General features: G+C 39.6%; 1 pseudogene; it reads right to left on the reverse strand.

Moving 5' to 3' along the window:
• On the reverse strand, window positions 11,251-12,174 carry LOC108635904 (annotated as a pseudogene).

A 12,443-nucleotide genomic window follows, 5' to 3' on the forward strand; every position in this document is an offset into this window, starting at 1 on the left:
TGTATGGATGTGAGAGTTGAACCATAAAGAAAGTTATGTGCCGAAGAATTGATATTTTTGAACTGTGGTGTTGGAGAAGACTCTTGAGAGTTCCTTGGATGGCAAGGAGATCAAATCAGTCAATCCTAAAGGAAATTATTCCTGAATATTCTTTGGAAGGACAGATATTGAAGCTGAAACTCCAATACTTTGGCTACCTGATATGAAGATCTGACTCATTGGAAAAGACCCTTACACTGGGAAAGATTGAAGGCATCAGGAAAGGCAACAACAGAGGATGAGATGGTTGAATGGCATCACTGACTTGATGAGCATGATTTTGAGCAATCTCTGGGAACTGCTGATGGACAGGGAAGCCTGGCATGCTGCAGTCCATGGGGTCACAGAGTCAGACACAACTGTGCAACTGAACTGAACTGAACTGAAAAACAGAGCAGTAAATTTTCCATCATGAAGAAGCTCAATGATTGCCAGCAACACATCATCAAGTGAGAATGATCTCTAAGAGGTTAGGTTTGAACATGTCTCTTACACTTAAGAAATGTTCATGAAACCCTTGCCAAATTGTCTCTTTTCCCTCAGTCAACAATTGTGATCTTATGGTGAGTTGGCCAAGGAGGAAACACACATTTGCATCTGTTTGCATTTTATTCTATGAGAAAATCTGGCACTGACTCAACATGGAATGTTATAGCATTGCAACCTCAAACATGAATATTCCCAAAAAGATAACATTGAAGGAATTCTTCTCAGTAGTCAAAACCTCAGCTAATGCACTTGACTGTCTAGTTTGTAGAGACAACAAGATATCTAGATGTGTAGGACTGTTCCTAAACATGGCATTTGTTAATGATTTCACTGGGAAAATAACTATTTAGAAAGCATAGCATAGAAGATGTGAAAATAAGACATATTTTCCCACAGCTTCTGTACTGTACAGAAGCCCAAACTAGTCCTTTGAAAACCGACGCATACAGGACAGATGCAGAGGTTTATGGCCAGCAGCTCAGCTGAGGTCACAGCTCACAGCCAACCTCAACTTCCAGGAATGCAATTCAAGGTGTTAAAAGATTTCAGCTTCCAGTTAGTGAATTTTTTTAATTAATTTATTTTTTATTGAAGGATAATTACTTGGCAGAATTTTGCCATTTTCTGTTCAAACCTCAATGTGAATCAGGGATAGGTATACATATATCCCCTCTTCTAGCTCCTTCCCAACTTTTGAATTATCTAAGCTGCAACCTCAGACATCATGGAAGTTAGATAAGCCATCTTCAGTATATCTAAGTTCCAGATCCCAATCACAGAAACAAAGACTAATATAGCATTGCATATGTTTCATACATTTAATTACATACTATTTTTTTTCTTTTTTAAGTTTTGCATATTAATTTTACAATCTCTTCTCATTGTGACAGATTATTCAAGAAAGATTGTAACCTAAACTAGAAGAGAAACTAACATTTTCCAGAAGGTTTAGGATTTGCATTTCCTTTTTGGGAGAGAGAAGGGAGATTATCTTTGTAGAAGCATCTTGTTTGGCAAAAACATAGAGATGTTATTGTTTTTTATAAGGAGATTCAAATTTAATGTAGAAGAGTGGTAATAAACTCTAAGTAGCCACAGGAGTTCAATGTTACACTCATTTACCTATTAGTCTCAACTCAAGTGAAAAATGAAAGTGAAGTCGTTTAGTTGTGTCCGACTGTTTGTGACCCGTGGACTGTAGCCCACCAAGCTCCTCTGTCCATGGGATTCTCCAGGCAAGAATACTGGAATGGGTTGCCATTACATTCTCCAGGGCATCTTACCCACCCAGGGATCGAACCCAGGTCTCCCACATTGCAGGCAGACACTTTAACCTCTGCACCACCAGGGAAGCCCTTAAATATAAGAATACAGTCTTTCAGAAAACCTCCTGTAGAGACACAGAACTTCAGATCCAAGTACTAACATCAAAGATTTCAAGGGAGGAAAGGAAGCCAGGTTGAAAGAAGAAGGGGGAGGAGGCAGGAGGGGGGGTGAAAGGGGTGGCCTTACACACATCTCCTGTCAGCTACAGACACTTAGGCGATATGGGACGTTTCCCTGGGCCTCCAGAGAAGGGAGGACTGGAATTTGGCCCTACCAGAAATCAGACCAGACCAGAACCAGAATTTGAGTTTTCTGCCAAGAGAAGGTGACCAGTCTCCAATCCTCAGCTCAGGCTGAGGGCCCTTGATCAGATTCCTGAATCCAGGACTGGGGGACTAGAAAGACAGGGAAGGATAGGAAGGGTTAAGGAGAGGAAAGAGAGAGGGAAGGTGAGTGAGGTCAATAAAGTATCTTGTTCCTTACCGGTTGGGGTACTCTGGCCAGTTGTCTGGGTCAGGAGGAGACCAGGGACAAAAGGGTCCAAGTTGCGGCCACTGGGTCTGGTCCATTGACAGGCAAGCTGGCCCCTGAGTACCCCAAGTGGTCAGGATATCAGTCTCAGCAAAGAAGAGTCCCACCAGAGTCACCATCTGTTGCAGTATGGGGAACCCCTTCCAGGGCCCGAAACTGGGCTCTTGTCTAACACTTGGAAATGAATTGTCCAAGGAGACATATGTGCTGACAAACAAGAGATTTTATTGGGAAAGGGCACCCAAGTGGAGAGCAGTAGGGTAAGGGAACCCAGCTCAAAAATCTGCCTTTAAATGCTCTCCTCTGAGAAGCTGGAAGTAATATTTGTCCTCTATTAGATGACTTTGTATTAGTTTATGTCATTAAGAGCACCCTAGAATAAGATTGGCAGTCCAAAGGAGAGAATTAGAGAACTGGCTATATGCTACTAGAGAATTTATGTTTCAGTAATTAAGGATGCTTATTTAATATTGATCTGATATTTTAGGAGGGCTTACCTGTTAGCTCAGATGGTAAAGAATCTGCATGTAAAACGGGAGACCCTTGTTAGATCTCTGGGTGAAGAGTATCCTCTGGAGAAGGGGATAGTTGCCCACTCCAGTATTCTGGCCTGGAGAATTTCATGGACAAAGAATTTCATGGCAGGTTACAGACTATGAGGTTGCAAAGAGTTGGACATAACTATCACTTTCACTTTAAGAACCAACATAATTATTTTACTCAAATCTAATAAATTTGAATAAAACTTATCAATACAGGAGAGGGAACTATAAAGATGGTGGAGGAATAGGACGGGAAGACCACTTTCTCCCCCACAAATTCCTCAAAAGAACATTTCAATGCCGAGCAAACTCCAAAAAAACAACTTCTATAGGCTGGCAGAGGACATCAGGCAACCAGAAAAGCAGACCATTGTCTTCAAAAAACAGGTAGGAAAAAATATAAAAGACAAAAAAGGAGACAAAGAAGGTGGGGAGGGAGCTTCGTCCTGGGAAGGGAAGCCCGTCCTGGGAAGGGAATTTTAAGAAGAGAGGTTTCCAAACACCAGGAAACACTCTCCCTGCCAAGTCTGTGGCGAGCCTTGGAAACACAGAGGGCAACATAACAGGAAGGAAAAATAAATAAATAATTAAAACCAAGAGATTACAAGCCCAACAGTAACTCCCCCAGTGGAAAAGCAGCACAGACGCCTGCATCCGCCATTGGGAAGTGGGGGCAGGGCAGGGAAGCTCGGGAGGCGCGGGCTGCGGTGCTTTGTAAGAATCGGGCAGGAACGCCCCACGCGCAACCAGAACAATCTAACTTGGGCTAGCAAACCAGACTGTGGGATAGCTACCGCACGAAAAGCTCGAACATAAGACACCACCAGGACCTAGCACAGAACAAAGGACGGAACGGAATAAGCTGGCTGCAGACCATCCCCCGCCGGGGACAGGCAGCCAGAGCCATAAGGACTGGAAAGGGGCAATTGCAGACCTAGAGAGACTTTACTTACCTAACTGCAAGCAGGCTTCTTTTCTAAGACTTCTGGGGGTGCTGGACAGTCACCATCTGCCTCACGGGGGGCGCCAGCGGTCCACCCAGAAAGCTGAGCAGCAGTGGCAGAAAAGGTGACAAGCCGCGGCGATCGCACTCGCCAAACTCCTGAGCTACTCGGACCTGGGAAGGGCACAAAGCTCAATCCCAGCCGAATCTGTGCCTCTGAGGGCTACCTGAGCGCCGAACCTGAGAGGCTTGGACCGGGGAAGTGCACACAGCCTAGAGCCAGTCTCAGACAGTTCCCGGCTGAGCATTGTAGAGCCGGAGTGGTTTGTGCGCCACGAGAAGGGACAGGTCCAGCGGGGCTGAGACACTGTGTGCACACAACAGTGCTGTTTGTTTGCAGCATCGCCCCTCCCCACAGCATGACTGAACTAGTGAGCCTAAAAAACCAGCAAACAGACGAAGTTAAACAGAGGGAACCACCTTGGAAGTGATCCCACATGGCCCGCAACATCAGAGAAGGGCCAGAAATATTTTTACTATTTTTAAAATCATTCCTTTTGTTTGTTTGTTTTGTTTTTTCTTCTTTTTTTTCTAACTTTCTTTAATCGTTAAGTCTTCTATTTCTCCTCTAATTTTTATTTCTATAACCTACTATTACTATTTAAAAAAAATACTTTTTTTTTTTTTAAGGCAAACACCATATATAGTCTTTGGATTGTTGTTGGTGGTTTTTTCTTTGTTTGTTTGTTTTTTGTGGGTTTTTTTTTGTTTGTTTTAATAATTCTTGTTCTTTTTTTCTTTCTTCCTTTTTTCTTCTGCTTTTCTTTAATATTGTATCTTTGAAAATCCAACCTCTACTCTAGATTTTTAATCTTTGCTCTTAGGTTTTTGTTGTCAATTTTGTACATTTAAAAACTCAAACTTCACTACCCAAGTTTACCTGAGAGCGAGATTACTGGCTTGACCACTCTCTCCTCCTTTGGACTCTCCTTTTTCTCCACCAGGTGGCCTCCGTCTCTTTTCTCCCCCATCTCTTCTCTATCCAACTCTGTGAATCTCTGTGTGTTCCAGACGGTGGAGAACACCTAAGGAACTGGTTACTGGCAGGATTTGTCTCTCTTCTTCTCATTCCTCTCTCTTATCCTCCTGGTCACCTCTGTCTACTTCCTCCCTCTCCTCTTCCCCATATAACTCCGTAAATACTACTGAGCGGTCCAGACTATAGAGCACACATAAGGAAGTGACTACTGGCTAGCTTGCTCTCTCCTCTCTTAATCTCACCACATCTCATTCCAGTCACCTCTAACTACCCCCTCCATCTTCTCTTTTCCTTGTAACTCAGTGAACCTCTCTGAGTGTCCCTCAATGTGGAGAAACTTTTCATCTTTAAACTAGATGTTTTATCATTGGTGCTGTATAGATGGAGAAGTCTAGAGGCTATTGTAAAAATAAAACTGAAAACCAGAAGCAGGAGGCTTAAATCCAAAGCCTGAAAACATTAGAGAACTCTTGAATTCAGGGAACATTAAGCAATAGGAGCTCATCAAATGCCTTCATACCTACACCAAAACCAAGCTCCACCCAAGGGCCAACAAGTTCCAAAACAAGACATACCACGCAAATTCTCCAGCAACACAGGAACACTCCCCTGAGCTTCAATATACAGGCAGCTCAAAATTATTCCAAAACCTTTGATGTCTCATAACCCATTATGGGTCACTCCACTGCACTCCAGAGAGAAGAAACCCAGCTCCACCCATCAGAACTCCAACACAAGCCTCCCTAACCAGGAAACCTTGACAAGCCACTGATAGAAACCCACCCACAGTGAGGAAGCTCCATAATAAAGAGAACTCCACAAATTACCAGAATATAAAAAGGCCACCTCAAACGCAGCAATATAACCAAGATGAAGAGACAGAGGAATACCCAGCAGGTAAAGGAACAGGAGAGTTGCCCACCATACCAAACAAAAGAGGAAGAAGTAGGGAATCTACCTGAGGAGGAATTCCGAATATTGATAGTAAAAATGATCCAAAATCTTGAAATCAAAATGGAATCACAGATAAATAGCCTAGAGACAAGGATTGAGAAGATGCAAGAAAGGTTTAACAAGGACCTAGAAGAAATAAAAAAGAGTCAAAATATAATGAATAACGCAATAAATGAGATCAGAAACACTCTGGAGGCAAAAATAGTAGAATAATGGAGGCAGAAGATAGGATTAGTGAAATAGAAGATAGAATGGTAGAAATAAATGAATCAGAGAGGAAACAAGAAAAATGAATTAAAAGAAACGAGGACAATCTCAGAGACCTCCAGGACAATATGAAATGCTCCAACATTCGAATTATAGGAGTCTCAGAAGAAGAAGACAGAAAGAAAAATCATGAGAAAATCCTTGAGGAGATAATAGTTGAAAACTTCCCTAAAATGGGGAAGGAAATAATCACCCAAGTCCAAGAAACACAGAGAGTTCCAAATAGGATAAACCCAAGGTGAAACACCCCAAGACACATATTAATCAAATTAACAAAGATCAAAAACAAAGAACAAATGTTTAAAGCAGCAAGGGAAACACAACAAATAAGAAAAAAGGGGATTCCCATAAGGATAACAGCTAATCTTTCAATAGAAACTCTTCAGGCCAGGAGGGAATGGCAAGACATACTTAAAGTGATGAAAGACAATAACCTACAGCCCAGATTACTGTACCCAGCAAGGATCTCATTCAAATACGAAGGAGAAATCAAAAGCTTTACAGACAAGCAAAAGCTGAGAGAATTCAGCACCACCAAACCAGCTCTCCAACAAATTCTAAAGGATATTCTCTAGACAGGAAACCCAAAAATGGTGTATAAACCCGAACCCAAAACAATAAAGTAAATGGTAACGGGATCATACTTATCAATAATTACCTTAAACGTAAATGGGTTGAACGCCCCAACCAAAAGGCAAAGACTGGCCGAATGGATACAAAAACAAGACCCCTTTATATGCTGCTTGCAAGAGACCCACCTCAAAACAAGGGACACATACAGACTGAAAGTGAAGGGCTGGAAAAAGATATACCACACAAATAGAGACCAAAAGAAAGCAGGAGTGGCAATACTCATATTCAATAAAATAGACTTTAAAACAAAGGCTGTGAAAAGAGACAAAGAAGGCCACTACATAATGATCAAAGGATCAATCCAAGAAGAAGATATAACAATTATAAATATATGTGCACCAACATAGGAGCACCGCAATATGTAAGACAAATGCTAACAAGTATGAAAGGGGAAATCAACAATAACACAATAATAGTGGGAGACTTTAATACCCCACTCACACCTATGGACAGATCAACTAAACAGAAAATTAACAAAGAAACACAAACTTTAAATGATGCACTAGATCAGTTAGACCTAATTGATATCTATAGGACATTTCACCCCAAAACAATGAATTTCACCTTATTTTCAAGTGCTCATGGAATTCTCCAGGATAGATCACATCCTGGGCCATAAATCTAAACTTGATAAATTCAAAAAATTCGAAATCATTCCAAGCATCTTTTCTGACCATAATGCATTAAGATTAAATCTCAATTACAGGAGAAAAACTATTAAATATTCCCACATATGGAGGCTGAACAACACACTTCTGAATAACCAACAAATCACAGAAGAAATCAAAAATGAAATCAGATAATGCATAGAAACTAATGAAAATGAAAACACAACAACCCAAAACTTGTGGGACACTATAAAAGCAGTGCTAAGAGGAAAGTTCATAGCAATACAGGCATACCTCAAGAAACAAGAAAAAAGTCAAATAAATAACCTAACTCTACAACTAAAACAACTAGAAAAGGAAGAACTGGAGAACCTCAGAGTTAGTAGAAGAAAAGAAATCTTAAAAATTAGGGCAGAAATAAATGCAAAAGAAACAAAAGAGATCATAGCAAAAATCAACAAAGCCAAAAGCCGGTTCTTTGAAAGGATAAATAAAATTGACAAACCATTAGCCAGACTCATCAAGAAGCAAAGAGAGAAAAATCAAATCAATAAAATTAGAAATGAAAATGGAGAGATCACAACAGACAACACAGAAATGCAAAGGATCATAAGAGACTACTATCAGCAGTTGTATGCCAATAAATTGGACAACGTGGAAGAAATGGACAAATTCTTAGAAAAGTACAATTTTCCAAAACTGAACCAGGAAGAAATAGAAAATCTTAACAGACCCATACAAGCACGGAAATTGAAACTGTAATCAGAAATCTTCCAGCAAACAAAAGCCCAGGTCCAGACAGCTTCACAGCTGAATTCTACCAAAAATTTCGAGAAGAGCTAACACCTGTCCTACTCAAACTCTTCCAGAAAATTGCAGAGGAAGGTAAACTTCCAAACTCATTCTATGAGGCCACCATCACCCTAATACCAAAACCTGACAAAGATGTCACAGAAAAAGAAAACAACAGGCCAATATCACTGATGAACATAGATGCAAAAATCCTCAACAAAATTCTAGCAATCAGAATCCAACAACACATTAAAAAGATCATACACCGTGACCAAGTGGGCTTTATCCCAGGGATGCAAGGATTCTTCAATATCCGCAAATGAATCAATGTAATTCACCACATTAACAAATTGAAAAATAAAAACCATATCATTATCTCAGTAGATGCAGAGAAGGCCTTTGACAAAATTCAACATCATTTATGATAAAAACTCTCCAGAAAGCAGGAATAGAAGGAACATACCTCAACATAATAAAAGCTATCTATGACAAACCCACAGCAAACATTATCCTCAATGGTGAAAAATTGAAAGCATTTCCCCTAAAGTCAGGAACAAGACAAGGGTGCCCACTTTCACCGCTACTGTTCAACATAGTTCTGGAAGTTTTGGCCACAGCAATCAGAGCAGAAAAAGAAATAAAAGGGATCCAAATTGGAAAAGAAGAAGTAAAACTCTCACTGTTTGCAGATGACATGATCCTCTACATGGAAAACCCTAAAGACTCCACCAGAAAATTACTAGAGCTAATCAATGAATATAGTAAAGTTGCAGGATATAAAATCAACACAAAGAAATCTCTTGCATTCCTATACACTAATAATGAGAAAGTAGAAAAAGAAATTAAGGAAACAATTCCATTCACCATTGCAACGAAAAGAATAAAATACTTAGGAATATATCTACCTAAAGAAACTAAAGACCTACATATAGAAAACTAGAAAACACTGATGAAAGAAATCAAAGAGGACACTAATAGATGGAGAAATATACCATGTTCATGGATTGGAAGAATCAATATAGTGAAAATGAGTATAGTACCCAAAGCAATTTACAAATTCAATGCAATCCCTATCAAGCTACCAGCCATATTTTTCACAGAACTAGAACAAATAATTTCAAGATTTGTATGGAAATACAAAAAACCTCGAATTGCCAAAGCAATCTTGAGAAATAAGAATGGAACTGGAGGAATCAACTTGCCTGACTTCAGGCTCTACTACAAAGCCACAATTATCAAGACAGTATGGTACTGGCACAAAGACAGAAATATAGATCAATGGAACAAAATAGAAAGCCCAGAGATAAACCCACACACATATGGACACCTTATCTTTGACAAAGGAGGCATGAATATACAATGGAGTAAAGACAATCTCTTTAACAAGTGGTGCTGGGAAAACTGGTTAACCACTTGTAAAAGAATGAAACTAGATCACTTTCTAACACCATACACAAAAATAACCTCAAAATGGATTAAAGATCTAAATGTAAGACCAGAAACTATAAAACTCCTAGAGAAGAACATAGGCAAATCACTCTCTGACATAAATCACAGCAGGATCCTCTATGATCCACTTCCCAGAGTACTGGAAATAAAAGCCAAAATAAACAAATGGGATCTAATTAAAATTAAAAGCTTCTGCACAACAAAGGAAAATATAAGCAAGGTGAAAAGACAGCCTTCTGAATGGGAGAAAATAATAGCAAATTAAGCAACTGACAAACAACTAATCTCAAAAATATACAAGCAACTTCTGCAGCTCAATTCCAGAAAAATTAATGACCCAATCAAAAAATGGGCCAAAGAACTAAATAGACATTTCTCCAAAGAAGACATATGGATGGCTAACAAACGCATGAAAAGATGCTCAACATCACTTATTATTAGAGAAATGCAAATCAAAACCACAATGAGGTAGCACTTCACACCAGTCAGAATGGCTGCGATCCAAAAATCTGCAAGCAATAAATGCTGGAGAGGGTGTGGAGAAAAGGGAACCCTCCTACACTGTTGGTGGGAATGCAATCTAGTACAGCCACTATGGAGAACAGTGTGGAGATTCCTTAAAGAATTGCAAATAGAACTGCCTTATGACCCAGCAATCCCATTCCTGGGCATACACACCGAGGAAACCAGAATTGAAAGAGACACATGTACCCCAATGTTCATTGCAGCACTGTTTATAATAGCCAGGACATGGAAACAACCTAGATGTCCATCAGCAGATGAATGGATAAGAAAGCTGTTGTACATATACACAATGGAGTATTACTCAGCCATTAAAAAGAATTCATTTGAATCACTTCTGATGAGATGGATGAAACTGGAGCCGATTATACAGAGTGAAGTAAGCCAGAAAGAAAAACACCGATACAGTATGCTAACACATAATTATGGAATTTAGAAAGATGGCAGTGACGACCCTGTATGCAAGACAGGAAAAAAGACACAGATGTGTATTACGGACTTTTGGACTCAGAGGGAGAGGGAGAGGGTGGGATGATTTGGGAGAATGGCATTGAAACATGTATACTATCATGCAAGAATTTGAATCGCCAGTCTATGTCTGACGCAGGATACAGCATGCTTGGGGCTGGTGCATGGGGATGACCCACAGAGATGCTATGGGGTGGGAGGTGGGAGGGGGGTTCATGTTTGGGAACACATGTAAAAATTAAAGATTTTAAAATTAAAAATTTTTTTAAAAATGCCAAAAAAAACACTTATCAATACATCCACTTCCCACTATTCTCCCCCTATGATTTCCTAGAAAATTAAGCATTTCAAAAGAAAAAAAGAAAACTTTAATATATATATAGGAAGAAATAAAATATTTTATTGTACAGTCAAAATATAATGTCAGATTAAGGAATTCTTGAGACAGGTATGAGAAGAGAAAAGAGGGAAAATAAACATGAAAAAAATTAAATTTCCCAACCAGGAGAGACCTGAGAAAATGCTGAAGATTCTATACCCAGCTTTTGCCATCACTGTAAACTCTTTGTATATCATCCCATATTATCCAGGGCTTATGATATTTCTAGCCCTAAAGTGACTTTCTGAAAAATTTTTTTTTCATGCAGGTTACTGCCCTTTCTTAAGAAATGGATGATACCACACTTTCTTCACAGTATTCTTCATCTCCGAGTTTCTCAATGTACAGATCGGAGGGTTGAACATGGGAGCAATGATGGTGTAGAAGAGAGCAAACACTTTGTCTTCTGGAAAAGTTTCAGCTGATCTAATGTAGATGAAGAGGACAGGCATAAATAGAACCACAAGGGTGACGTGAGAACTGCAAGTAGAAAGAGCTTTGGTGTGGCTCTCTGCAGGGTAATCCTTGATTGTGTGTAATATCAGAAAATAAGAAGCCATCAAAATCACAAAAGTCACCAAAGCAATCAGACCTGGATTAACAACTACCAGGAGACCCATCCTGTATGTATCCATGCAAGCCAATTTCAGCAAAGGGTACACATCACAGAAGTAGTGATCAATCGTATTGGGGCCACAGGTTGGTAAAAAGATGGTGAGGAGAAATTGACTGGCAGAGTGTATAAGTCCCCCTAGTACAAGAAGCTATGATGATTGTGTTGCACTTTAGTCTGCTCATGACGATGGTGTAGTGCAGGCGCTTGCAGATGGCCACATAGCTGTCATAGGCCATCCCTGTGAGGAAAAAATCTCGATGGCTCCAAGGAAGTGAAGGATAAAAAGCTGTGTCATGCAGTTACTATAGGAATTGGTCTTTCTTTCTGCAAGTAAATCAGTCATTAGTTTGGGTGTCACCATCGATGTGTAGCAAAGGTCAGAGAGTGAGAGGTAATTAAGGAAGAAATACATAGGTTGGTCAATGAGAGGACTGCATATAATAGAAATCATTATGAACAAATTTCCCATCCAAATAGCAATGTAGCAAAATAAAAATAAGACAAAGCAGATTTCAATGTTCTTATTTTGAGATAGTCCCAAGAGAATAAACAGAGTGACATTATTTCTATTTTCCATGGTCCAGTGCAGTAAAAAGGCATAACAGTCCCCTGAAAGGACATAATGCATAAGTTGATATCAGAAATATTCATGGAGAAAACCTATGATAATACTAATGTCTGCTATTTCTGTTATTTTCAAAAATGAAAATAGAGTTTTAGATGTAGATAAAAAGAACTTATGGTTACCAAGGGGAAAGGAGGGAGACATAAACTGGGAGAGTAAAATTGACATAAACAACCTACTATAAATAAAATGGATACTAATAAGGACCTGCTCTATACACA

The sequence above is a fragment of the Capra hircus genome, chromosome 4 (assembly GCF_001704415.2).
Source record: "Capra hircus breed San Clemente chromosome 4, ASM170441v1, whole genome shotgun sequence".
Classification (NCBI taxonomy): domain Eukaryota; kingdom Metazoa; phylum Chordata; class Mammalia; order Artiodactyla; family Bovidae; genus Capra; species Capra hircus.